The sequence below is a fragment of the Hippoglossus stenolepis genome, chromosome 11, assembly GCF_022539355.2.
Source record: "Hippoglossus stenolepis isolate QCI-W04-F060 chromosome 11, HSTE1.2, whole genome shotgun sequence".
NCBI classification, from domain to species: Eukaryota; Metazoa; Chordata; class Actinopteri; order Pleuronectiformes; family Pleuronectidae; genus Hippoglossus; species Hippoglossus stenolepis.
Window position 1 is genome coordinate 13,736,483 of NC_061493.1, and position 27,702 is coordinate 13,764,184.

Here is a 27,702-nt window from a genome sequence, read left to right on the forward strand (position 1 = left end):
AGGAAAGACAGGAAGGCAGAGAGAGCTCTGGGCACACTGTCTGTACGACAGAGCTGAGCTCTAGGACACGGCCAGTTAGACTTGCCGAGATGACTTGGCAGAGTCTGATTTGTTACATGATTTGGCTGCAATGGCTGCGACACAGCCTTATTTAAATTCATGTGGTTTTTTTTAATCCGTGTCTGGAGTTAAGTTCAGACACTGGTTTCCACTCACTCCGTGGGTGCTTGGGATGAGTCGTGCTTTCCTGGATCAAGCTGCTGTTGGATTTTTTATGAATATGTTGATTGGTGGAGAAATGTATAACATTTTCAAAGGTAAATATGGTGCACTGAAGAAGCATATTGTCTTAAATTTCTAAATACATTAAATATCAAATCACTTTTGACGCTAGCCAGTTAAATCACATAAACGCCAATACAAGTCCTGTCCGACATCAAACATCAGAATGAGCCTGGAGGCAGAGGAAGCTGGTGAACCTGGTCTGTGTTCATGAGTTTATTACAAAAGGCAGCTTTGTTGTGTTGTGTCCTGATCGGGAAACTGTGGAAGTTGTTTTCGTTTTGAAGATCGCACCTGCACCAAGCGTCAGAAACACCAACTTTTAATCGTTAAAGCAACGTGTAGGTTTGAGTGCTCAGTAAGACGGCTTCAAGAGGAGAGTGCTCATTGAACGAGTTTCCAACCGTATATGAGGGGTGTTACTTTTAAAACGAAATTCAAATATTGATTAGAATCTGGGGAAAAGGTCATATTCAAACTATAATGACCGCTTCCATTTATAAAGTACAGTCTAGAAGCACATAAGACCTGCTGAAGTGGTTTTCTTGTGATTCAGCAGAGCGCGATCACTATCAGAGAGTTGGTAAATGATGTTACATTGTTTTGCTGTGAAACACTAGTAAGCAAATTCAACCTGAGCGGACAATTACGACACCAAAGCATCTGAGAAGCGGCGGGTGGACGCGTTTGGGGTTTTACACCGTAGACGGCAAAGTAACAAACAAATTTGAGGTTGTTTGTCGACTTTGTACCATCAGCAGCAGCAGTGAAGGCACCTCAGATGAGCGGTTCAACCCCATCTGACTGCGTGTCCAGGGGTGAAATATCTGAATATATTCAAACAAATTGTGTGTCACGTGAAATTCATTCAAACTCGATTTGTGGAAAAAGTGACGCCCGTGATGCGTATCAAGTGACCACCTGTGATCTGATCTCTCTTTCCGGCTCTAGATCTTGGTAGCAGTCCTGAAAACTTCCCGTTCAGTGTAGCATAGCCCAAGCTCACCTAAAGATCCCCTACAGCTTGACCGTTCCACTGCATTGATCTCCTTACAACAGGTTTACATCCTGTAGCTTTAACTTCTGCTTGTATGCAGGAATCAGACCAGTCCACTCCACATACAATATCGGGTCGGCGAGCATGCACCTCCTGCAAATTGCCCATGTTCAACAACTAGAATGAATAGAATAGAACAAACTCACTGGGGGAGGGGAGAGGTTTACAGGAAACCCGCTGCAGCGCAAGTCCGGTGGAGTCCGCAGGTGGAATCAGCGTGGTCCTGTCTCGCTGAGGCACAACATGCAAGATGAAGAAAAGTCTTGTTTTTCCTCAGCAGTAGCTGGAAGTTCATCCAGTTAGTTGGACACTGAAGGTGTGTTTGTGTGAGTTCTGAGCCCCAAACACCGCTGGTCACATTGGGGAAGGATAATGACCTGACTGCTGGACACTCCAGTTACTCTCACTCTGCCTATGTCTTTCTCCCTCTCTCTCTCTCACACACACACACACACACACACACACAATTTTCAACCTCCAGCGACCTTCATCTGGGCTCTGACACCTGTTACCATGGCAACACTATCAATATGAGACTGACCAGGTTCGGCAAGTCATTCTCTCCCTGCCTCTCTCTCTCCTCTGAGCACAGGTCCTGACATTTGTAGCTCTGTCTCGCAGTGCACACGTTCACCCCTGAACAATTTTGACTGGTTGGATATTTTCTCATTTTATCGATTTCTCTTGCTCTGTCTCTTGCTGTCTCTTTTCAAATCAGGTCTGTCTCAAACATACACACATGCAAACAAATCTACACACACACACACACACACACACACACACACATACAAACACACACACACAGTCTTTGTGTCCATTGGACTTGCTGCCATCTTACTGACCTCCAGCTCTTTTAGAAAGATTGAGTTAGTTGCAGCCTTAATATAAAAACAACCAAACTTAAAAACAACTTATATCATCTTCGTTCTGAAGCATGTGTTCTGCATATTGTACCTATTTGCACAATAAATAAACCTGTTCATTCCCACAATAACTTAGCAATTTCCTAATGGCATTAATCTATACCCATATACTACGAATTTAACAAATGTCAACTAAGCCATGCGTAATGAATTAAGAGGAACATTCAGGGATTTATTCAACCGGAACTCAACTTATTGAAATGACTTAGTGGATTAGCAGAGATGTGCATAATTATGAAATGAATGCAACTGCATAATGGGCTTTGGTTTTTTCTAACAATACATAGCTCTGCGACTATAGTCAAGGTTATAGAATTGTTTGCTCTGTTTCTTTTTCTGTAGGATTGTTCTGCTACTTTTTAATTAACATTATAATTACAAACAACTTACATACTTTTAAAGTACATTCAGTTTTCCCAAATAGCTGTGTCTGGTACAAACTGATGCCTTTCAGTGTGTGGACGACTAAATGAACTAAATTAATGGATTAAATGAACATTCATTTATCAGACATTTACATATGTATAAATAATTTAAACAATGACACACCTTCCCATTCTGCTAAAAAGTGTTTCTTCTAATCAATGTTGCAAATATTGTAATTTTGTTGATGTGTTCAGCTACATGCAGCATCTATTGCACTTCTGCCAGACTGGGAGAGGGATGACTTCCATAATGCTCTCTCTGAGGTTTCTACGTTTTCCCCTTATATTTTTGGTAGTTTTCCTTACTCTTGTTGAGTGTTACGGGCAGAGGATGTCGCACCTTGTTAAACCCTATGAGACGAATTAGGATTTTATGAATATGGGCTATACACATAAAATTTGATTGATTGATTTCATGGGAAAATGCAGATGGATAAAATTACAGTTGGGGTCATTGGCCACAACGAGAGCAGAGTAAATCAATGCCCATCCATCAATGACAAATCAGGAGAGCAAGGCCCACTCCTCACGCGACATACATACATTTAGCGCGTGCTATGAATCTGCGAATGATTATAGATGAGTCAATAGCAGTGTCACTTCTTCTCAACAAGAAACTGTTGTTTTGGGTTTAGCTAATCCAGTTCCATCCCACTCCCAGAGGCAAACTGCAGAGTTGATCTGGGTCACACACTTTGTTGGAGACAAAGCCTGTAGCTGTCAGACAGCCACCTGCCCATGCATGTCTGTGTGGGGAAGGGCCTGCGAGGCCAAAACCACTTTGATTAGTTGAACCTGATTTTCTCTCCTCTCCAACACAGTTTAACTTTTTTTTTTAAAGAAAGAGAGGAGACTGATCTTTTCTCTTAATGTGTCACTGATCCAATATTTCCTCCAGACAAAAGACAGACTAATAAGGTCAAATGAATATAACAGGGTGACAGGAGTGTAAACACAACTGTTTGCATTTTTGTTGTTCACACTTGAAATGCATCGTATATCTGTTTGGGAGTTCCAGGCAGGATTCACTCTGTAAATAAACAATATTAAAATTGACAATTGGTTGAAAAAATCTATTTTTAGTTAATTAAAAATCCTTGGTTTAGAGGGTTTTGTTTTGTGTAATAATGTCATTTATTCTAATTAAACGAAAAGGACAGTCTGCTGTTTATCACATTTGTGTCAATCTAGTCGAGGTTGCAAACCTCATCCTTAGAAAATAAATTAATTAATTCACATAAAATGTATTTAGCTAATCGACAAATTATTTAACTCATTCATCAAAAATGATCACCATCATCTAGCTCCAGTTTTTTAAATGTGACATGCTACTGCTTTTTAAAGTTTCATATTAATTCTGGAAACAATGGCTTTTCTTCCAAAGTGACTCACACAAACTAAAAAAGGGAAATAATTATATTTCTTTGAATTTGCTTCCTTACATCCAGTTGAATAACGCTCTTAATAAAAGAGCTGTGCTAATTAATGATGCATCACGCTTTGAAGGCTCTTACTGGGACAACTAAGAAACTCGTCAGCCCACTTCAGAGGGCCGCCATGTCGTGTCATGCTATCTATCCGGCTCTCCAGTACATTTTGATTATCTATCAGTGTGAAGACTCAGTTGTTTCAATGACATGACTGCCCCGCTCCCTGATGTCTGCCAAATGAAAACAGAACAGTGCCATCCCCAGAGGAGCTTAATGATCCACAAACACACACACACGCACACACACGCACACTCCACTACGCATGCAAACGCAGTGAAGCGCACACACACTCTAACCCACACAGAGACAGCAGCTTATTGATCACTGTCAGATTTGTCTATAGACTGGAAACAAGCCTCTAAGCAACACAAAAATTAGGACACTGACGATTTGTTAGTTGGCACAGTCAGGGCAGGCACCAACCCGCACACACATTCACCGCACTGTCCCACACTTGCACACATTCAGAGACCATCACCAATACCCCCCAAACTCACTTCATCAAACACACAGACACAGTAATTGACTGATATGGAACAGTGAACAAGGAGTTCTTGTCTGGTTTTGAATTATGTCTGGCACTGGACAATTCTTGACAAGTCTCTGGCAGAAAAGACAACGTGGGTGTCTGAGAGAGAACGATGGACAGAACAAAAGGAAAAGAAAGAATTAAGCATGGCAACTAGAAAACATTCAGGCGGAGAGGAGCAAACCGGGTGAACCTTACTACAGCCGCCCCGGGTCTCCATTGTGCCGCACAAGAGCCACATTGGTCGGGCGAAACCATAAAGTATGAACACACAGGCAGTGAATGGTGCGACTGGTCACAGCCAGAGTGGAACCAAACAACTTCAGTTGTCTGGACGAGGCATCTCGAGTTTCTTTGGACAGTAGAGTTGGATGAGCCCGCCTTCCTGTCTGGGCACAGAAGTAACAGTGACACTCGGTGTAAAAGGAGGCGCCAGAGAAGCGGAAAGCCAAATGGGAAGGCAAGGAGTTAAAGATTCAATGAGGAAAAGAGCGTGTGACAGAGAGAATCAGGACAGATCCCGTCACTGTGACTAACGATGGTTGTAATTTAACGGCCAAACGGCACAAAAGGGAAGTTTGTGTTGGTATTTTTTTCAGATTTGTGCATCAGCAGGGACATTAGACAATTATCTAACACAACTGTTATGCAATTCTTGAGTTATGGTCAGAAACGTGTATTATGAGGTCACCGTGACCTTTAACCTTAGACCACCAGATTCTAATCAATTCACCCTTTAAAGAAATTTCCCCCTGGCGTTCTAGAGATATGAGGCCACAGCAACCTTAACCTTTAACAACCTTGTGTGTGTGTGTGTGTGTGTGTGTGTGTGGGGAACTCTTAAATGGATGAACTTCTGTTGCACGCTGCACTTTACTCGTTGCATCAGCTTCAGGAAATCAAATGCAAAAGTGTCCCAGAAGAGGAAGTCAAACACGGCGCTTCCTGACAGGTGATTTGCAGAGGAGAGGGTTGTGCAATCCTGAAAACACACAGGTTGCACGTACACACTCACACACACACACTCTTGCCTCCAGGATCTGATTTCATTTGTCTCCACACAGCCATGCCCCAGTAGGTTTCAATACTCCCTGATTGCACCTTTGCGCTGTTGTATTGAACATTACAGTCAGTTTGGGCTAAAGCCAGTGACCTTTGAATTAGTCTGACGTGGAGTCGAGTGAAGGGCAAATGATGGAAAGGAGAAAACTGCAAATCCCCCAGCATGCACTCATGCACGCTCACACTTATGTGCGTATACATACAGTATGTGTCAACAATCTGGGCATATTATGCATGATTTAAGCCCACTCAAAATAGGTTGTATATGCACCATACGTGAGACCATGGCAGGGAGTTGGTGGGAAAAGGTGAATGCAGAATCTCCCATGTTCTGTTAATGTGCGATTTCACCCAATTTCAAGCATGGCTGGCTCAATAAGATTCCTGCATCCCATTTAAACGTTCCTCCAGAAATAACATTTATCCAATTTGTTTCATGGCTTCCCGCTTCCATGCTCCCGTCTTACACATGCCTGTGGCAGCCAGCTGGAGTAGTTTGTGTTGTCAAAAGTAAAGCCAGGCGCTGAAGAAAGGGAATACTTGGTCCTCTTCGGGAAACATTTGTAGGGTAATCCAGCATGACATGCCAAGATAACATAGGAAGTGGGATATTTGTGGATTGTGTAGACTGGAAATTAAATGTTTTACTAACAATTTGTAACACTCAGTTGTGTGTATTGTACATCTTAAACCAGCGTGACCGACGAGAGGAGGTTGGCTTTTGGTGTTACCGAAAGATTTCAGGTAATCATGCTCACATTTTTCTCACACTCCTTTGACCTGGTGTTCATCCCTCACTGAGAACAGCTATTTTCTGAGCCAAACACCTTTTTATTCGGCTTTTTTTTTCCTGTCATTACTTCCCTCTGAGTGACCACGGATGCGGCTGCTGGAAGTGAAAACCGGCACCGTTTCCAGGCACGGGGCCTATCTCAGCAGCAACACGCGGTACAACAGAGAATCCATCCAGCTAACAACAGCCAACCTCCCTATTCTGCTACATTCCCTGCACTGCTCATGTTGCTAATTAGAAATGAACTGGGTAATTAACCACCTTGTCTCATTGTTGGAGATGGAATATTTCTCTCTCCCGGCATTCAATGCTTTTGTTGTCAAGTTACAATGACATCATTTTTTTTTTGTTTGATTCCGTGTGCATCCCTCACTCCAATTCCAAATCGACTTACCATCAGCTGGAAAGAGACAATATTCCAAACCGTCTCGAACTTGGGATGGATGTGGATGAGGCAGCTCTTTGTTTGTGATGGGGTTTTTTTTGCCTTATCGCAGAAAACAGATTTTCCTTTTGACACGACTACCCATCAGCTCTCACTGCTGCATTTTTACTAAACGCGTAAGAAAAATCAACAAAACACCAAATGTATCGCTGTGCAGACAAATTTGTTGAGTGCACTTGGCTTTCATAGCATAAATGTAGAGGTCGTTTATTCAGCAGCAGCACTGACCATTACCAAATTCAGTCTGAGGAAAGTTTAAAGTTCCTGGAAAAAAAACGTTTGGCTTATCTTTGGGCACTTTACGAAATACTTTCTACAAAAGGTCTGATTTGATACAAAGATTTGATTTAATGCATATTTAAGTGATAAGTGCTGTTTTCAATAAGGTCATTCAGTGCCTTTTCAAACTGCTGCACTCAGGTTTCTCAGCACAGGAGCACAGCGTGCTGGTGAAATGACATGATCATAACACAACCTTTAGGCATATAAAATGTCTGCACTCATATTTTACAACAACAAAAACACTGGAGATCCAAACAACCTTTTGGTTTGGTAAGAAGAGAAAAAACGTATCTTCTTATTGAAAGATGAGGGCAGGCTTTTAACATTAACGGTGTCCTGTGCTGTATAAATCACTTGCTAGTTTATATTTTACCTACAAGTCAAGGCCAAATGTTTTTACTCAAAGTTTAATCTTATGTAAAGTACTGATCAGAGTTCTCTGCCTGCATTTAAATTTAGAGATAAAGCCTGCGGGGATAACAGCGTTAGTTTGAATGAAGAATGTCTCAGAAACTGAGTTATGAAAGATCAGCTGCGAACTACAGTCATTTTAGGCCAGAGGACAGTTTCGCTTCACTTTAGAAGAAGTGGGAAAAATAACTATATTAAGGCCGAGAATTACTTTGGCAGTAAAAAAGCAGAAAAATACACTTCAAAGATTTGAAATGTGCATCGTAAAGAAATATGATTCAGGCTATGAAAATTAAACATACAATATGTAACTTCCCCAGGGGTCTCTCAATCAAAACGACAACGAAAGACCTAAAGCAGCGTAGGATCATGGGCGTTTGTGTCTTCACCATCATTGCCGATAGTGGAGACAAGCAAAACCATGGGTGACGCAGATATGACGCAATTACTATCACCTTGAATAGAATGGTGGATTTCTTTGGGTTTGAGCATTGTTGCAAACATTTTGGATAATGACAAATGTCACTAGTCAACAAAATATATAACATAGGTTTAATTGTTTTTAGAATGTTAAGGTTAATGGCTAATGAGGTCATTTGGAGCAGGAGTCTGTGCAGTAACGATCGGGGGATGGATTCACGGATTGGAGGTCAAGCTGAAACACGCACTCAACCACTCACGATTCCGTCTCAGCTGTCAATCATAACGCTTCCCCCTCCTTTCTATAGCCGCAAATAACTGAATAAAATACAAACCGGAAAATGTAACACTTGGGCATACATCATACCTCCAAAAACTGAAACCATCTTTGAGAAAAAAATATTTGATTTGCATTCTGATTTTATTATCAGTATGTATTATATTAATATATTGGTCTGTTAAGGCAGTGGCAGATTGGAATTTTTTTTGTTTTTAAGTTTGGAGGTTTCATTGTTGCTGTGGGTTGTTTTTTCATTCAAATGAACAGGTTAAACTCAAAGGAGCAATAATAAAATCAAACAAAATCTTAAGCTTTAATAATTCAAATTATCAATACACAATAAGGTTAATGTTGATAAAGTTTCTAATTAGATGAAAACAAATATTTCCGCTTTGCTTTTCATCCAAACTGTAACAAGCCAGTGAAAGATCTTTCAATGAGCTGTTCTGATCCGTGTCCAACGAGCTTGATTAGAACAATGTTCTGCCAGTTTGGGCCTGAAGAATAGTGTGACAAAGAAAGAGAAACAGGGAGAAAACAGGAGGAAGACTGAGGGTCAAACAGACGGAGAGAATCAGAAAAGAATAGTTCATTGTGTGTGTGGCGTCTCTGCGTAAACAGTCCGTTGGTCTTGTTTAAGAAAATCCTCATGCTCACATAAAAGAGTGACCCTAAAATCCATCCAACCAATGAATGGCCTTCATAGGGAAGCCAATGCAGTATTTGTTCACATGCACATCCCATTCAGAACAAATGTAAGATGAAAATGAATGACACAGGAATGGCCCATCTCTTTTTATTTGGTTTATTTTGTATTCATTTCTGTCTGTATTATTTAGCTCATTTATTTACGTAAAAGTAACAAAACCACACTGGAAAGTACATTTCCTGCAACCGCACTGTTATTTGAAGAGAACACATTTAATCACTTTATAATAAATGTTCCCTGTGCAGACAGAAAGGCTCCTGCTACTGTCACATCATTAGTCATTCTATTATTGAATTACGATTACTAATGCTTTAACATGTAAGCAGCATTTTTATAATGGAACTGCCTGGGGTTGAGCAGGTTTTTTGCTTCCTTCTATGCAATAAGGTAGAAATATAAAACTACTTGGAATTGTGCAATCCAATCCAGTGGACGGATACAAACCTTGTTATGTAGACCTGTTATTAGCCCAAAGTGACAGAATCATGCAAAATATAATTTCCTGGTGTCATTGCAAAAATATGCACCTTCATTCTGTCTCGACTGGTTACAAATGTTTTGGATCCAGAAACATCCTTGGTGTCCTTGGACAACACGATGGTCTGTTTGAGGTGCTTGGAGCAGCCAAAGAGGGAAGAACACAAAACACAAACCAAACGTTTTAATTAATCCTTTGGGAGCCCAAAAGGACGAATCAATAAAAGAGAAATGTAAAAGATAAATATGACCAGCGCTCATATATATTGCTAATTGTTTATTTAATGCAAAGATAGATTCCTCACCAGACCATTTACCGAATATTTCTTGTCCAACTCTTTTGTTGCATTTGCTGTACAGAACTAACAGCAACTGATTTGTCTTCGTCTATAGCACATTTGAACTGTGTAAATGCTTTTACTTCCTCAGAGCTGGCTTATGTGTAAGTGTAAGTAACAATTTTGCTTTTAGTGAGGCTGACATTTGCACACCAAAACGCAAAACAAAGAACAATTTCTGTTTCATTTCATTTCTGTTGCATTTAAATGCATATTAGCGTCTGCTGCATCTAGTTCAGTGGCTGGAAGATGAGGAGTGAAACATTGCACGGTGCCAGAGTATTTCTACAGTTGTTGTTTTTCGTTGAGTTATAAACATTAAAACTCTCTTGAAATGTTATTTTCACCGAGAATTGAATATTGGGTAAAAACGCTGAGCAGCGCTGAGGAAAGGTCAAGACGAAATACTGTGTGTTTCAATCATTGGCAGTAGGTTGCTTCCTATCATAATAGATACATCAGATACATATAGGTTTATGTGTTGATCTGGATCTTGCCAGATAATGAAAATCCTCTCTGGGTCTCATCCTGTTGTCACCTAGGACTGTATATAAAGATGGACGACACGTCTCCAATTCCTTCCGTTACACCGAATTATAATTAAAATATCCCAGACACAGAAACCACCATCTTGCGCTGGCAACATAATTTGGAGCCAAAGTCTGGGGAATAGTGGTCGTGACATGGAGCCACGGTATCAATATCCCACCGATACATGCGCTCAACCAATCACAAGTTAATCTCAGCTGCCAATAATGAGGTTTCACTCGATTTCTACAGCATCAAATACCTAATTAAAACCAAACTTTACTTAAAGTGACAAAAACCTTCATTTCACGTGTACTTTGACTTTTTCTGATTCACTCAGCAGAAGTTCTCTCATATTCATCTGTAAGCGTTTGTAATTAAGTTTTGAACCATGACAGTGGACATGGATTTACTTGTATATTTATGCTACTGTGAAACTGCTCAGGATGGATGTAGATTTACTGCAGAAATATTCTGTTATTACAGCCTGGTGGGACTTTTACCTTCGATTTTGAATTTTCAAAGAGGCCAAGGCAGTTTGCTTCCTCAGGGTATTGTGGGCAACACACTGATCTTTAAAAAAACTAAAAACAGGAAGAATAGAGCTGTCAAAAAGGAGGAGCCACTGTTTTAACCTCCCCATATCAAAAATGCTTAGTCGATGCATTCGGGAACAAAACACTACATCACTGCCAAGTTTACCCAGAAAGGGATTTGAATTGCTAAATATCTTATCAGGCTTTTACAAAGTCTGATTTTGAAAGTGAATTTGAATCTGTTTAAACGAATGCACCATGGGAGTAGTAGCCAAAGTGATGACACCTTTTTTTTTAATTTAAATTGGCTACCTTTGCCCTTTTGTCTAAGAATCAGATATTTTCTAACACGGTTGTCAATCTTCTGTCCTTTTGATAAAACCAACAGAGTTTCATACAAGACCAAGTCCAGAAAGTGGTACTGTAACCAGGCCTGTCGTGAGCCACTGTCTATGCAGGACATGCACAGGACACGCGTGTGGTGGTGAGAGGTGAGGTAGGAAAAACAAGACCAGTGGAGACAGACTGGAGCCCACACAAGCTTACATTTGCAATCCTGAACACAAAATAATTAATTTAATCCAGACTTTTGTTAATTTAGCCATTACCTTCCTCGTATTAGAATGCACTAGTAATTCACACCCCCGTACTTACACACACACGTCCCAAATTGTTTAAGCAGTAAGTGTTTGTTGGGTTTCAACTTTTTCACGAACCACATTACACTCACACACGATCATAATCTAGGACACGCGTTCTCGTTCCCTTCGATCGCTCTGTCAATTACACAGAGGAAATCAGAGAGGAAGAAAGTGATGGGAGTCAACAATGCATGCAACATCGATGTGCCCAACCACCACTGTCTGTTTAAGTGGAATTGACTTCTGCTCATTTCCCAAATTACGCATATCTGACTGGCCCACCGCTGCAGGGGCTACAGGAAGCACAGGGACAGAGTGTGTCTATGTCGCGCGCGCACGCGCGCGCACTCTCTGCAAGGAATCAATGATGTCTGCTTAATTATTGGGTGAATTTAATCAGCGGCACAGCAGTACTTACTGCCTTGTGACCCAGCAGCTGTCATTAAGTCATTTGGTTTCCAACAGTTAGTGCTTGAATACCACCGCAATAATTAAGAGTACAACAATGTTACTGTTGCAGAGGTGTCGAGGTAACGGACAAACTCTGCACTGTGGCGATTCTGCGCTCAGCTACTCATCTTCATGTATTTTGATCACATAGTTGATTGTTTTTGGAATTGTTTACGCTGAAATGGTGCCACGATTCTCACTGACCTAGACAGCAGAGTACTGATTACTGATGTACAATGTCGAGATGAAGGTCTCAAATCAGATAATCAACATGTCTAGTCTGCTGAATGGTGTTTTAGAATCTGTGTGTTATTATAAAAAAAATAACTGTAGCGATTATTAGTCAATTCTTGCTTTGTCTCATGTATTTTATTCTTCTTAGGCCACTTTGCAGCTTTGATTTTATGCACCACAACTGTAACATAGCTGTTCACTAACAGGTTTACATTTGCCTCACACAAGAATGAAAGTCTTTAAAGTATGCACCTCCCCATGTTTGAAAAAAACCTAAAATTAGAAACTGTTCTTATTAAAAAAACACACAAATGCTATTAAATAGGCCCAGTGTTTTTACAAATGACTACAGTACATTTACCTTCGCTGTGCCTTTTTAGTTTAACCAAGATTTGAGGAAACATTGGCGGCTGAAATCCTCTGCAGATAAGTCAAAGCATCTGAACAAGAGAAGCGGCTTCACCAAGCTACAGCAGTTTCTTTATGACACATTCATCCGGCCTCCAAACGCTCAACTCACTCCAGCGGGGAGCAGTGAGAGTCTTGGCTTCGTTTTTCAATGATGGTTTCATTTCTATTGCTTTAGACGGAGGGGAGAAAGGGAACACTCAGTCCAACCTGAAGAAAAACATCAATCCACGGAGAACTTGCTCATCCAACTTCAAGCCGAGCTCAGTTCAGACAGCTTCTATTATTAGTTTGATTATATTTCTCTACTTTATAAATAACAGGTTAAAACCATGTCTAACACAGATAGGGCACTTTTTTACATTTTCATAGATTTCCCAGAGAATAATTAATGGAAATTAATTTTAAAACAATCAGTGTTTGTACAATTAGACGTAGCTTGACTGATTTTAAAGGGAATTTGTTTCCTTGGTGGGGGTATGACTTCTACTGAGTGCAGGTTCATCTGCATTAGGTTGTGTCGACAGATGATCTCAGTGATGGATGATGAATTGTTTTCCTTTTTATGTAATAAAATTATTATTATCATCCATAGTCATTGTATTAAATAAATAAATTAAATTATAAATTAAATAAATAATTGTGATGAATAAAATAATGATGATGATAATAAATCATTGTAAATAAAGGAAATAAGTCTATAAAATAAATTTACCCTGCTATAGTTTCCCATCGGATTCTCCTGCATTTCCCTCTGATGCTCTGATTGTATTTGTTGTTTCATGCTGGTGCTCCGATGATACTAAACCCAAGGAGATCATGCACAGGCAGAATTTGTTGATTTCTTGGTCGACTTGCTTTGTGTCTTCTGTGGTTGTAAATAAAAGCACCAAACAGCAACAAACTAAGCCTCATGGCAGGTAGAAGCTGATCTGCTTTGGAGCCTCTGATTCAAAATCTCATCCTTCTAAGAGTCAGGAGGAAAGAAACAGAATAAATATATGAACTGCAAACACTGAAACAGATCGAGCTTTGCACAGTGATCCACTTTGCATGTTTTTTTATCTGACAGATTTCAGCAGGCAGCCTCCGTGTCACCAACATCTCATGACAAAACACGGTCCAACAGTGTGCAGTGGAAAGACTACTGCATCCAAATGATGCACCACACTCTCACCATGCCATTGGCCGCAGGGCACCTTATTGGTTTTCAAAATGGTAGCTCTGACATATCCACTAAAATCTTTTGAAAGTAGGCTAAAAAAAATGCCTCATCGCTCTCCAAAGGGACTGACGTTGACTGGGAGAAATCAATGAAAAGTCTGTACAGTAGGCGTAGTATCGTCTAGGATATGTGTTGCAACAAAACAACAAACAGAATTGGGTTTTCAGAGATGCTGTATTGATTGTTGTCATGTAAATTTGTGGATTCCACTTTGAAGAATACAAAATTTTCTGATCCAAAAATACAAAGCAGTTGTTGTAGAACACTGCAGCATCTGCAACAGCAGATTCAAGAGGCAGGGTACGATATTCTTCAGTTACCTAAGACCTTTTGGATGTCTACCTGTGGGTATGGCTGCACCACATGTTACTAAGAATATAGAGTATATATATTCATTATTAGATTTAAATTACACCTTCACAGAGATCATTAGAAGCTAATGACATTTCTTCCATTTTCAAAGCAATTTCTGAAAAAGGAAGTAAAATGTTCATACTTTGGTTAGGAACCTTGTGAAAGCACAAAAACGACATAGCACTTTGACTATGAAATTCAAAACAAACTTGCACTGCATGTGTTTCTATACAATAGACAGCAAGACATGTCGGCAGCAGATACCAAACAGATCAGTACTCTGAAGCTTGAAGTTCAGGCAATAATCATGAAGCTTGTGAAAATCACTGTCAATCTATTCAAAAAGAACTTCCCTTCAACCCATCCTGCACCATATTAACATTCATGAATTTTTTCATTGGGAAATTTGTCAAAAAATAATATGAGATCTCGCAATGTTAAAGAAACTGAAAACAAATGTATGAATCCACAGCTTTGCCCCAATCTGCATCAAAAATAAATTGGTTCTTTCTTGGCCCATGCTCCATCCTTCCACCAAGTTTCATGGAAATTTGTTTGGTAGTTTTTGTGTAACCCGGCTGACACAGAAACAAAGAAACACACGGGATGAAAACAAAATCTCCTTGGCAGAGGTAATAAATAAACTTTCTAAAACTAACAGTCACCTTGGTGTACAGTAGAACCTAATGATAACAGAGGGGGGATGTGACCAGAGGACATTAATACGATGAGGTAACACTTTTATGCATTGATCTTAGAGTGTTTAATTAAAATAATAAAGCGATATTGATCAATACATTGGTACCAGAGCCCTGTTAAGCAAAATCCGTGTTGCTCCATTGAGCCAATTATCGGGAATATCTTGTGCAACCAGCCAAAAACAGCACTGTTTTGCATATTAAGTAGAAAATCTAATCCATCAGAATGCATATTCTATGGAACTATGCAAATGGCTCAAGTGAAGCAGCTATAATTGCTCAGTGTGTGTGCTGGGAATGAAAATAGGTTTTTGTATGACTAAGGCCATATTAAGTTAATGACACCATTCTAGTAAATGGCAGACAGAGGGAAAGTTCACAGAAACAAAGAGCTGTCTTAGTTCTTAATCACATGTGCATATAACTGTTGTGTGAAGGTTTTGGTTTGATTGGTACGTGGTAGATGTTTCATTAAAAAAAGTCAAGTGTCAAATGAACCCTTACCCTGGAGCGAGAGGGAGCTGCCAGGAGATATTCCTATTATTAGGACCAAAATGAAAGTGGAATACAGAAATGCAACACACTGTGTTGTCAATAAGGGTGGAAATGCACAGCGGGAGGAAAAGTCAGGCAGCTACAGAATAGCTTTCCAGCTGAGACTAAGAAAAACTACAGAATGAACTTATTGGATGAAAGTGTCTGTGGACTAAGGCTTTCAATATTCAAGTACTAAGCTATTAATAATGAATATAATAGTTTGCTCTCTATAATCATGCACCTGATCGTGTCTACGCAGAGATTTAACGATACAAATCGAGGCTTTGACTTTATTCCTCACAGTCATAATCAGCCATAGACTGTAAGTCAAGATGGACGACGTGTCTCCTCTTCCTCCCACTAAACAAAAATGAAGCCAAAATATCCTGGATACAGGTGCTGCCATCTTGCGCTGGTGATATCATTTGGAGCCAGAGGTTCCACAGAGGTGATCGTGGAATGGAGCTGTGGAAACTCAAACAATCCTGATTCTGTCTCGGCTGTCAATCACGACACTTTCACCCCGATTAGTCAATAGCATCTTTTTTAAATTTTCAAGATCCCTTTACTGTCTTTTCCAGAAGTTAAAAAGGCTAATAGAGGCAAATAAAAGTAGTAAGTGGAGTCTGAGTTAGAAATTTGTAGTCAAACTACTTCAGAATTTTCAAACTTTCAGATTAACAAAGAAAAGGAAAGAAAGAAAAATGTTCATTATACTTCAAAAATTGGGATCCATGCTATTGTGAAGACTTTACTCTGCTGGATAAGACTCGGGACTTACACTTGTCTCAAATGACTTTGAGACTTGAGTTGAACTTGCGCCAAAAGATTTAAAAGCTTTGGCCGCAAGGCTCTCCACACCAAGTTCTCCACCCGCACACGCACACGCACACGCACACGCACACGCACACACGATGATGTACTTGAAACATCAAAAAGAAGGTTTTCTCAAAGCAGATTTGGCCCCATCCCAACACACGGGAAATAAAAAAATACCAGGATTTTAAACTTTGAAAGATGTTTTATACACTTCTGTCAACGTAACTTGAAATACATTAATACTGAGCTGACAGTTTATTAGTACACTTTGTCTGTTTAAAGGTTTGCAGTTAAAAAGATGAATTAAGACGAGCATGCAGCATGCTTCTCTTCGGAAATTAAATATTTCTTTTTCATGTAATTATCAAAAGTCTTACATTGATTAATGGTCCAATCAGATCACATGGTTGCTGGAGTAATAAACTATTATTTCACCCTTGTCAGCCATTTGTCTTTTAGTGAGCGGAACGAGCAAAGGGAAGAGAGGAGCAGAGGGGAGGACAGGAATCTATTTGGAAGTAGCTTGATGAAGGGAATAAATCTTTACATCCATCATCTTTATTCCTGATTGTCATACACCGGCTCTGCATCTTGACTTTATGTTTTCTGTCTTTTTTATTTTCATTGCAGTATTTTCTGCTTTATTTTGGTCACTGATTTCTTCCCCTCACTTCAGATCCCCACTTCCTACCCCACACTGTCATCCACCTGTGTCTGTATATTTAGTCCGTGTCCATTTCCATCTTTGACACTTCATCTTTGATCCCTGTGCCAAACGTACCAGCCTCTAGTGTCTGTGTATTTGCCTTTTAGTTTCTTGACTTTGGGTAAGGTTTGCCTCACCCTCTAGATTAGCTTGCCTGTCTTTGAGCATTTGCAGAAGCTGTTTCTTCTTGAGTCATGCTTTCAAGTCCCCACTATGTGGTTCTTGGCTGCAAATCTGCAAATGTGATTCATACACAACTCAATCTGTTGAATATCTTCAGTAAAAGTAGATTTGTTCCAAGAATCCAAAATGTCAAGTTTAAAGGGCCTCTGGATCTTTTTAATACACAAAAAGAACTTCCCAAAAATGCAAATTAGACACATTTTAAAGCATCACTATGCAAATTGTTTACCCTAAATAAGCAGCTTCACATTTATTTTGATGGTTCACGGACTTAGAATAGGAAGGATGGCGCTGCTTTCCTTCCCACTCCTCACCCTGACCGTCTTCTCTCGCTCTATGTAACTGTGGTGAGTGGGTACGATCTCCTGTGAGAAGTGTGTATCCCTCAGACACGGAGCACAACAGAATCAGTCACCACGTGTGGCTGCAGGGGTCGCTGCTGTAAAAGTTACATAGTATTGCTTTAGCAGAACCTGTTCTTCAGGATAATTCCTGTATTAGGGGCAGTGTTTAGGGCACATTTTCCCCTCTTTGAAACTCCCCTTTCGTAAGTAAAGGTAACATAAAGACAGAGCATTAAGATAAGTATCAAAATGATGCTGTGTAGTAGCCTGGACTGTACAAATTCAGATAATCCCCAGTCAGCCAGGTATCAAACAACGTCTGCCTCTCAGCGCAGCACAGTTGTTGTATGAACACAGCCAGAGCATATTTACCCTTCAGCTAAAGGTGTCTCTCGAGCCGACATGTTTGTATATGTGAACATCCTTCACAGGCTGCCGGGAGGGGGCTCACGCCTGAACTTTAAGCTTTTTACTTCACGGCAGGGGAGAAAAAGCAACTTGTATCAGAGGTCATCTGGAACACTTCCTCCTCGCACAACAGACAAGCAGCAATGTGCTCATTCATGATCACACACACACACACACACACACACACACACACACACACACACACACACACACACACACACACACACACACACACACACACACACACACACACACACACACACACACACACACACACACACACACACACACACACACGTGCACCCATTCAAACACACAGGTACACAGCAGCACCTTGGGACCTGCACTGTGCAGTAAATATCTTGAAGGAAAAAAAAAAACACATCCGAAGAAGAGGATGAAAGAGATGGAAGACCGTTACACGGTATTTCCCAGAGCAGACACTCAGGTGGGAGGAGGAGAACGCGATAGAGGAAGAGGGAGATGAAGAAAGAAGAAGGGAAAACATTTTTATGGTTGCATTGGGAGGTGGATGTGCAGAAAGAAAGTGAGACGCAGTGAAAGAGACAGACGGAGGGAGGGAGAAGAACACCAAATGTTAAGTAGCAGTTGAAGTGGAAGAATTCCAGTTTGGATTCGAGCTCCTTGCCTAATGAGGATCATTAACATGGCCTGCCCAGCGCCTCTAAACGCTGGGGAGGACTGGAAGATGGGGGATAAAAATAAAACCTCTCAAGCATATCCCCACAAGATTCATGAGGCGGGCGCTTGTAAAAAGGATATAGCGCATGCCGGCTACGGGAAGGTACTTCTTAATTCAGCTCCACGTGCTCTGGCTCTTGGAAACAGCGACACTTACCACTCGGTTGAACTCTGAACTCTCTGGATTCTGTTTGAAGCGCGGTGGCAAAAGAACCAATTTAGACGTCTGTGATTTTGAGCGGTTAGACCAAAGAACAAGGTGAAAATGTCTCCAACAGCAATCCCTGTTGATGACATGAATCAGGTTTAGATCAGTTCAACTTATGTCGTCCCGTGAGGAAATCTGTCTCGCGGGCGCAGGATGGAAAAGAGAAGAAAGAGCCGGCGCTCCACTCAAACAGTTGTAAAGCTCTTGTATCTTACACGTTATTTCAAGTGGGCAGTTCACATTGCTGCCCACTTGTTATGATCCATTCAGCTTTGTAATTTTTACTCACTGTTTAACATCATCAAACCAAGCTCCAGAGAGACCTCAAAAACGATCCAAGCTCCTGTCCCGCTTCTGCAAATCGTTTGTGATATACAGTATATATGTGTGTGTGTGTGTGTGTGTATATATATATATATATATACACTTTTATAATCACCTTCGACCACTTTCGCAGCACGATCAATTAGGTTGTTTAAATCACACAGCATCAAAACAGTTTGCAAAAACAAATGTCCTTCGTCAGTGGTCAGGAATAATGCAGACAGCTGCATTCTTGGCCATCCTGTTATCGATTCCTGTTTTTCCTCATTGTCAGCACTGTCACTCTACACCAGCAGGGGGGCAACGTATGGGAAATTTACAACATCTCGCAGGACCAGCTTTTCCCAACCAGCAACTACTAAATAACCTGCAATAATTTCTTTATTAGAGGAGAGACACTCAGCGCTGTGTGAGACCCTCAGCAGTCAGCAGTCAAACAGACAAGTGTCATGATTAGATCAGCACATTCAGCTTGGGTAGAGATCAACAGTGATGAGCTGCGTTTATTATTATTTATATATATCTTCTGGTATAAGAATTTGTAAAATGTTTAAAAACACAGATGGATGGATCTGACTCCCAATCCATATCCTAAATCCTAAATGTTGGTGCGTTACAGCCAACAAACGCACCGATACCCATGTGTCTGTGAAAGACTCATATCAGCCGATTTTTATCAGTTCATCGATAAGTTGTCCGTGCTCTACTGTTGACGATGTATTATTTATTAAGACGTTAGGAGAAGTATAGAGGAAGGAAGGAAGAAAGGAGTGAAGGAAGGAAGGAAGAAAGGCAAAGAAGAAAAAAGAGAGATACACTGAAAGCAAGAAAGAAGTGAAGAGAAGTTCCCACATTTGTTCAGACTAATGCTGATGTCTGGCTCCTCTGCCTTGAAAACATAAATCAGAGGAGTGTGAGAGTCGGGATGCATCACACAGGAGCTGAGAGCTCAGAGGCCACTGAGATGTTTCCTGAAAAGATGAACCATGGGTCGAAGAACAGTAAAACACTGTCTGACGCTTCTGAACTCTGTGTTGTGTAAAAAAATGCAACAAGTCAACATGTGCTGGTTTCACATTAATATAACAGCAGTATTGTCCTGCTCCTGTATCTGACCCACAGCAGCCTTCATTGTGATTATCAAACTTAATAAGAAACTGAGTCAGTGCTTGGGACAGAAACTAAAACCACATCAGCAAACAGAGCAACACTTCATTCCTCTTCTTCATTCACTTTCTTCTGTGTGTAAATCTGTGCACTATCTGATGGATGATGCGGTCGCTAATGAGAACTGGATATGTCCACATTTAACTGTCTTCCTAACCATTAGTAATGACGGTAGCTTAGCTAACACAATTAACACGGGCGCGGAGGAAAATAAAATTCCCCCAGAATGAAGTATTATGTAAATAATTAATTACCACGCAGACGATTGCAATCTTGTTCGGCTGCCCACTGGCACTAAAATGAATGTGAACGATTTGGAGACGGAAAGAGAGAGAGAGAGAGAGAGGGAAAATAGTGAAGATAATTCTGCCACAGTGGGAGAACGTGAGAAATAAATTTACAAATACCACCTGCTCCTTGAGCGGTTCATGGAAACAATTTGCATTTGCAATTTAACTAGTAAACACAGGCTATTATCCAGACTGACTCACAACAAGCATGTACAATGAGAGTATGCATTTGAATAATTTTACATATTTTATCTTTTTTCAGACGTGACTTTATTGAGTCTCCATAAATCTGCTGTATACAGTTAAATTTGTATCCTGGAGAAATCTTTCAGATCCACAGTTACCCGGAAAGGACAGAGAGTCTGTCTTCTCCACTGCAGATGGTATAATTATGATATTAGCACCACTGCACAGTAAACTGTGTTTGTCTTCAATTTCAGTCACATGCACACACACACCCCATTTTATGTTCAATGAGGGATGCATGTTTTATTAGCAGCGGTTTCCACAAACACAGATATACTCCTGTATGGACCTCTTCTACAAGAGTGAGTGTTTCTGCATAAGATAGAGAGACAGAGTGAGGAATGAACAGATAAAGAGCGAGAGAGAGAGAGAGAGAGGTAAAGACAATGACACAGAGACACAGAGAAGAGGAAAAAAGAAGGTACGGAAAGAGAAAGTAATCTCTCAGATTCGGTGTCTCAGCTTAATGACACTGGAACCACATGGGAGACGGAGGAGCGAGGAGGCTCTGTGCGAGATATGATGAATCCAAAGACTGATAACCTCAAGCTTCCTCACTCGCAGCCTGCACACGCACACATGCACGCACATGGATGAAAAAAGAGAAAACTAGCCCAGAAATTAACTGCTTAGCTCCTCTGTTAACTCGGAAACTGCAGAGGTGCATTTCCTTCTGTTTTCACTGCCTCTGCCGTTTTCTGTCCGTCCGTCATCTTCACGCTCATCTCCATGACTTTATGCTTCACCACTGCTTCCCATATGGTCTCAATACCAAACACTGAACCTGTTCCCCCTGCTCTAACCACGGACAATAAAACAATACGTCGGGCTGACTTTGACAAATTAAACCAACTCGATATATGGCAATAACCTTCACGGGATGACATGGAGAAGGGGGGAGGAAGGGGAGAGAGAGGAACAGAGAGTGAAAGCGAAACGCGTACAGATGGATGGTGGGACATATCGACCACAGCGTGGTATTTCCAAAGCGGGGTACTGTTAGAAAACACGGAGAGATGGTGTACATGTACACCAACTTTCTAAATGTCAACATGCCTTACAATAGAAAACACACTGAAGTGTCTGTGGAGGGAAAGCAGCTAATTGGGCTTAGGAAGCAGTGGCCCCTTCAATAACTGCACTGTAGATGACAACAGGAACTGATGGAAGAAAGTAAATCTGCCATTTTTTCCACTCACATATTATCCCATTAGACTGGGACAACTTTGGAAACTGCAGTAATACTGAGCTGAGCATGTTACTGAGCATTACGCCACAGTTTGAGATTCAAGAGCAAAAAATGACACTTAACAACCAGAGCCTGTTTCCGTTAGATGAGCTGATTTCATCTCGACCGCCGGCCATCAACCACTTCAAGTGATTTACTCAAAGCGAGCTTTTACTACGCCTCGGGACATTCGATTCACCTGTTACCACAAACACCTTCTGCAACACACACTCACACGACGCATGCGAACACACACATATTACACATAAACCAGCAGGAGGGGGTTGTTAAGCGGCTTTTGTGGCGTCCCTCTCTGCTCAGTGTGATAACAGCATGATTGATACAGAGGTTCCCCCAATTAGTCACCTGGAAAGATGACTGGAAATTCACACCACATAGGAGGTGATGCACAAACTACAGCACAAATAAATACACAAACTGCATAAGTGAAGGAAATGAACACACACACACACACACACACACTCACACACACACACACCTATACACTCTCGTCTCAGGCTGAATGAACCTGACGAACAGCCATTCCTCCTCCACAAAAGCACAAGTTAACTCACCTGCTCTGAGTGAACAGCTGAGAGCTTTCAAATTGGCCTCGGTGTAATCTTCTTCCCTCTCACTCTCTCCGTCCCTTCGGCTTTTCTCTCTCTCTGGTTCTCTCTCTCTGTGTGTGTGCCGGTGCACAGGGGCCACTCACCCTTCCTGTGTGGCTCGGCGCAAGTGCATCGATCTCTCGGCCAAGTGGTACGCTGATCCCGCTGCTTCCACGAGACGCTGGTGTGCCCTCTCCTCTCCGCTGCTCGCTCTGCCTCACGCAGCTGCAGAGGGAAATATGAGGATGGGCAACGTGTTTGAGTGCTGCTCCACACTCTCTCTCTCTCTCACCCTCCTCCCTCCCTCCCTATCTCTCTCTCTCTCTCTCTCTCTCTCTCTCTCTCCCAGCTGGTAATGTACGATGCTCAACCCTACTTTCTCTTCACTCTGTTACTCCTTCTTGTTGAACTGCACTGCATTTATCTAACCATCTCTCTCTCTCCCTCTTTTTCTGCTGTTTCCCTACAGATTACTCCGGCTTTCTCTCTCTCTCTCTCTCATTATTGATCTACCTATATCAGTGTCTTTGCTTGTGCAGCCTCTAGTGGTTGTCTTGTCTCTGTGCTGCTCAGAGAGGCAGAATCCAATTTTACTCGCAGACAACATGAAGCTGTGCTGAGAATTTACTCCTGGGTTTGAGCACAAGGCACCAACCTCATCTCAAGAAATATATAAAACACCTTTTGAGTCTTTGAAAAACTGATTCATTATTTAGTGTCATATAAACTCATTGTGTTTTCCCATCTTGAAATAACTCTTTCAAATTTCCAAATACACAATTAATAAATCTGAAAAAATAAATCTTCCTTAACAACAACGTGTTCTGCACTTTTCTTGAATAAATTTAGATTTTGGCAATATGAAAAATTTAAGTAAATGATAAAAATCCCTTCATCAAGAACAATAGTCTGCAGATTGAAACTAAATGAAAATCTTTCAGCCCTACAAGAAATTAAACGTTTCACTTGTGAGCCACATCAAATGCAGTTGGTTTGTTAGGATATCATTTAAATTTACTGACTTTCCGAGTTAAGGTGGCGTTAATGTGAATTTTAACAGTCAGGAAAAAATATTTGTGAAAACTATTGTGCATTCATGTAGTTCAATTGTTCCCTGAAAAAAATTCACATAAAAGGCGCCATGAATCGGAACAACTCGGAAACTCTGCAAAAATGTTTGGCACACGAGTTACTGACATCATCACTTATAATCCAATTATTTTACAATCAGCTTCAAATTGTAGCTTTTTAATGTCTTGTCCAATGACACTTTGGTCACATGCAAACTGTCTAACAGCGTTTTGTTCCAACACAGACGTTCCTATGATCAAAATGGATACATTCAATATCATTTACATGTCTGTCACACCTGATCCCTTTTCTTGGCTCTTTGTCAAAACGCAAATATTGGAAGGTGTTGTTCAAACGCTCTTAACACAAAAATACAAAGGATTTCATTTAGAGCCTTTGTGTTTCTTCCACATGTTGAGTTAAAAGCCCATTAGAGCAATTATGAAAAAATGGGAAAATTCATGTGGAGCAAATTAGACTTTTGTCCACAAGTTGCTGACGTCATCACTTCGAACCCACTAACAGCTCTGAATAGTAGCTTCTAATGTCATCTTGTCAAATATTACATTTTTATTACACGTCCATCTTTCACAAGTGTCTAACACCAGACTTTGTATCCAATACAATATGAGTCAGTTATGTTTCTTTGCTCTTTGTTAGTGTGTAGATATTCAAAGAGGCGTCAAGGTGTTGTTCAAACGCTCTGAACACACAAACACACAAACACAACACGTGGTGTGTTTACAGCGTCGATGTTATCTCCACATTACGACTTCTAATCACGTGACACGGGAAACGTTTCCTTCCCGGGGAGCACGTGAGCGCGCAGTGAGCCCCGGTGACGTGAACGCAACCGAGCTGACGTTAATAGCCAATAACAATAATCAATAGTTTTCAGAGGAAACTCACCGGAGGAAAACGGAACATGTCAGCCATTAAACTGAAGAGGTGACGTCAACATGAGGCTGCACAGGTGGAGGAGCTCGAGGAAACACAACTTCCTCCGAGAAGCGTCAACGGGGAAGTTTTCTGTTTCTTTTTATTTGCGTTATCGCTTTTTTTCTCCAGCGTGATTCAGCATCATCACTCTCAGTGCTGCCACTTGTGGCTGGAAGCTGCATTGCAGCAACATGCAAGGTACTGGTCCTGGATCAGCTGGACGAGGTCAGACAGATAAGATTATTACTGCATTTTAAATGATGTCAATGCTGGTGTCTCAGGGAGCTCCAGCAGGTTCATTTAATGGAAGAAAGTGCTTTTAACACCCAGACACCCATTTACTCGAATCCACTGTTCTGTTTAAAGAGATTAATGTACGATAAGATAAGATCATTTTCTAGACTAAAATAATTGACTTGCTGGTATTAGAGCCATTTCCTCAATTGTTATGTTTAATCATACCCTGTCGTCTTATGTAGAGATGGATTGCTCTTGTTATTAATGAAGCTGTCACTATATGTATATATGTATTTTTATATTCAGATGTATATCTTATGCTTATGCCTGATGATTATGCCCATTTGTATCTGGTGATTCACTCACACTCATGCTGTTTATATATGAGTTACCCCTTTGGCCAGTAATGATTCATTAATGTATGCAGTCTGCTATTGTCTAATGCTATGTAAATCTATATAAAGCTATTTAAACCCTTTTAGCCCCTCCACTTCTTCCCCCCAAACAGTGTTTGAGTGATGAACCAAAAAGGTTTCTAATGTAAATGGTAATAAGAATAGTAATAAGTCATAAGGACTTAAGAATTATATATTCCTATTTTCTTTTATTTATATTATCCGTAATTAGTTTGAGTGTCGTATTCCATCTGTATGATATCCTTTGTTTAGTCAGCACAGAAGAAATACCAGCTGCCAAGATTATAATTGCATTAACTGATGTAAGTGAAGAACGTGTGATGACCTGATTCACTTTGCTAATTAACTCTGTTGTTTACTGTCAGCGCTCTGATTTGTGACATCTATAATATTTTCCTTTTCACTCAGAGACCAACGCCTCAGATCCTGCAAAGCCCAGCACATCTTTCTGGATCAATGTGTTTCAATAAAGTCCTCAGGCTGCAGACTGTTTATGAACCAAGGTCATTACGAAGTTTTTCAAAACATGATTATATTAATAAACTTAACCACAACTTCAATTCCTTGTGTCTATTTAGTGTTACCAAGATTCCTACACAGTGAGTTTGGCAGCGTTATTGCAAAGAGTCAATTTTAACAGCAAGTCAGAGAACATATGGCCCTTATCTACAGAGTGTAAGTGTTACACTGAACATAATGCTGAATTCATATTCAACTCTATTAAAAGTTCATATTTTACACGACACTACAATGAGAAGCAAAGTAACTCATAACATGAGGTTATTTACATTTGACTCTGAGAGCTTTCAAATATAATTCAGAATTAATTCTTACTTATTCACTCTTCATGAGTGCTAAACCGATTTAACAGTCTTAAGTGTTGATTAAGATATTGCGGCAAATTTTTAACCAATTCCTGCAAGTATTAAACATAATTTACATGTAATTTACTTATTTAATTATTTATTTAACCAAAATTACCTCTTCCGTTGAATTCCATTTTAGTGTTTTGCAAGTTTTTACTTCCATGTCCAGCTAACACGTAAAACACGTAATATGTAAAAGGACTAAAAAAGTCAAATGTTTGCATATATGATTTCAAGGTTTAAAACTCAAGCTTTTATCCTAAACTCAACCTATCTCTTACTTGTCTTGCCATAATAAAGTCTTTTGAGCCAGTCTTGACAGAGCAGGGCATTTCCTCACCTATGGAGTTTGTTTTTTTACGCTGTTTTTGACTGAATGACAACCACAGATCTGTGTTGTTCTCAGAGCAACTTCCTCTTCACCGGTTTGTTTGAGAGCTTTCAAAATGAATCAAGCAGCAGATCATGTGTCAGAATACACTGCAGCATTCTCGATAATAGACTCACATGTGCATGTCTACAATGAAAAGCCGTATTCGGTAATAATGAATTCAATGTTTGACCATTTTAAATTTGTTACAATTAAAAAATAACTCACTGGCCTATAGCAGACACCACAATGTGCATCAACTGATCAGCTGCTGGACTGCAAAAGAAAAACTATTTTGGGAGGGTGTGTGGAAACCAAAGAGACTTTGCATCAGTCAGGGATATTTGCAGAGAAACGGAGGTGCAGAAGAATCATCTCAAGCAGAGCAGCTGAAGTGCAGGAAAATGAAGTTGTTTTTTAATGTTGCTTGATTTGTTTGTGTGTTTGTCAGGGTATGATAAAGAGAGGACCCAGGAGGAACACTGATGTTTTATTCTTAGTAAGTCATACCTATGTGTACACAAGCACACACCTCACCTTGTGCTTACAATCATCAAAACGACACAGGAGTCAAAGAGTATCCACACCACAGGAGATGAACCAAAAATACCTCAGCCTTTCCAACAAACAGGATGGATGATAATTGTGAGTCTGTGTGGGAACGAATAATGTGTGGGCAGAATGGTAAGACACTGGCCTAGATAGAGATCTATAGGGTGCCATTATCCAGGTATACAATGAGAACCTGGTGCGAGCTGTCACAGCTGACGAACAGACTTTGGAGGAGATCAGTCGCCGGCTTACGTAGGGATCATCACGGTGGGCTAATGAGAAATGCTCGGCAAGAAAACCCTGTGAACAGATAAATACGGTTATAAACCTCACACCTCCAGACACAGAAGTGTGAGTAAAGTGAAAAGAGTGTTTTCAGTTGTGACAACACGCGTTTCTCATGTTCAGAGCTCCAGGATGTGAGGTAAAGTGGGGGGGGGGGAATGTCATCTGATGCTAAACTGTGGTCAATTTGACTAAA

At 40.5% G+C, this 27,702-nt stretch overlaps 1 protein-coding gene across 3 annotated transcripts in view; it reads right to left on the reverse strand.

Annotated features, from left to right (window-relative positions):
• tnr (tenascin R (restrictin, janusin)) overlaps positions 1-23,047 on the reverse strand; it is a 163,026-nt gene extending 139,979 nt beyond the window's left edge. For all 3 annotated transcript variants that reach the window (XM_047342136.1, XM_047342137.1, XM_035171572.2), the window contains exon 1: positions 22,735-23,047. The gene's annotated coding sequence lies outside the window, so the exon portion shown is untranslated. The remainder of the gene's footprint in view (positions 1-22,734) is intronic.
• Between the last annotated feature and the right edge of the window lie 4,655 nt (positions 23,048-27,702).